At 38.9% G+C, this 1,413-nt stretch overlaps 1 protein-coding gene across 1 annotated transcript in view; it reads right to left on the bottom strand.

Moving 5' to 3' along the window:
* Window positions 1–1,413, bottom strand: part of LOC135203672 (tubulin alpha chain-like) — a 147,333-nt gene that overhangs the window by 105,062 nt on the left and 40,858 nt on the right. The gene's annotated exons all lie outside the window — the stretch shown is intronic.

The raw sequence follows: 1,413 nt of genomic DNA, 5'->3' as shown, positions 1-1,413 counted from the left end.
AGAAATATCTACTTTTTAATTTTTTTTGTCAGAAAAAAAACTTTTCCCTCCATTCTTTAATGGTTTAATTTGCATGAGAACGAACAGGTGACTTTTTTTTTTTTTTTTTTTTTTTTTTTTTTTTTTGGTCGATGTATTTTATACACGAAAGTGCCATTCTCTCTTTACTAGGGTGAATATACTGTGTACATGCATTATATTCACAACGAGTAAAAACTGCGCCAAAGTTTCTTCGGTGCAATCGAGTTTTCTGTACAGTGTATAATGCTGTATGAGCCGTGGCTCATGAAACTTTCAGCTTCGGGCCGGTGGTGGCATGTCCTGTATCGCTGCCAGATGCACAATTATGGCTAACCTTAACCTTAAATAAATTAAAACTACCGAGGCTAGAGGCTGCAATTTGGTACGTTTATTTGGAGGGTGAATGATCGACATACCATTTGCAGCCCTCTAGCCTCAGTAGTTTTAAGATCTGAGGGCGTTAGACAGACAAAACTGGCACACCAGTTCCGTTTTACAGACAACAAAAAACGTGAGGTAGCAAGCACGGATTGATTCCGTGTTGTCAAGGAATTTTAGGAAGCAGGAACTGTGATGTGCGTCTCATTCCAAAACTGAGTAACATCAATATGATTTGGTCCCTGGTGTTGCCATGGTCCCCCAGAAAAGCCAAAAGACCCCATTAAATAAAGTGGGGTTCTTTGCGGGCTTAATTGAGGGGGCCCAGGACCCTCGTTATCCAAGGGGACCTGCTCGCGCCATTACTGTAGAAATCTTGAAGACAGGAGATCCCCTTTCTGACCTATACTTATGTACTTTCCACACATTTCAAATTGGTTCTTTGTCTCATATTTTTTACACATGGCATTTGTTGTTACCTTTTCTAATATCTTTCTTGAATCTGGTTGAATTATTTTGGATAATCATATTATTGCAAGGCCGAAATCGGGTCCCAATTTGGTCCCAATTTCATGGGGACAAAATTATTTTTTATGCTTTAGATTTAGCTGATCTTATGCTAGCACTGGACTTTTTAGTTGTGGGTAATGACTCTCTCTCTCTCTCTCTCTCTCTCTCTCTCTCTCTCTCTCTCTCTCTCTCTCTCTCTCTCTCTGTGTTTGTGTGTTTTCTAAGCCACAGTGAGTTGTCAGTATCAGAACTGATTTCCCACTTCTAAGTTGCCGACTTTTCCTCCTTTTGCAAAGCATATGATTTACAAATGCCCCAGCTTTTACCATTCTTAGATTATAGGAGAATTTAGGCAAGTGACACTATTGCTATGAAGCGTCGATTTTTTTTTTTCACCGAATCGAGTTTTAATTTGTCGTAGTGTGGTTGGATTGCTTTCTTATTTTAGGTTACCTCGGTAATTTTCGGTCTAATGTTGCCTATCTTTTTATTTGTTATATTCTA

The sequence above is a fragment of the Macrobrachium nipponense genome, chromosome 36 (genome assembly GCF_015104395.2).
Source record: "Macrobrachium nipponense isolate FS-2020 chromosome 36, ASM1510439v2, whole genome shotgun sequence".
Lineage (NCBI taxonomy): Eukaryota > Metazoa > Arthropoda > Malacostraca > Decapoda > Palaemonidae > Macrobrachium > Macrobrachium nipponense.
This window is presented reverse-complemented; position numbering and strand designations above follow the sequence as displayed.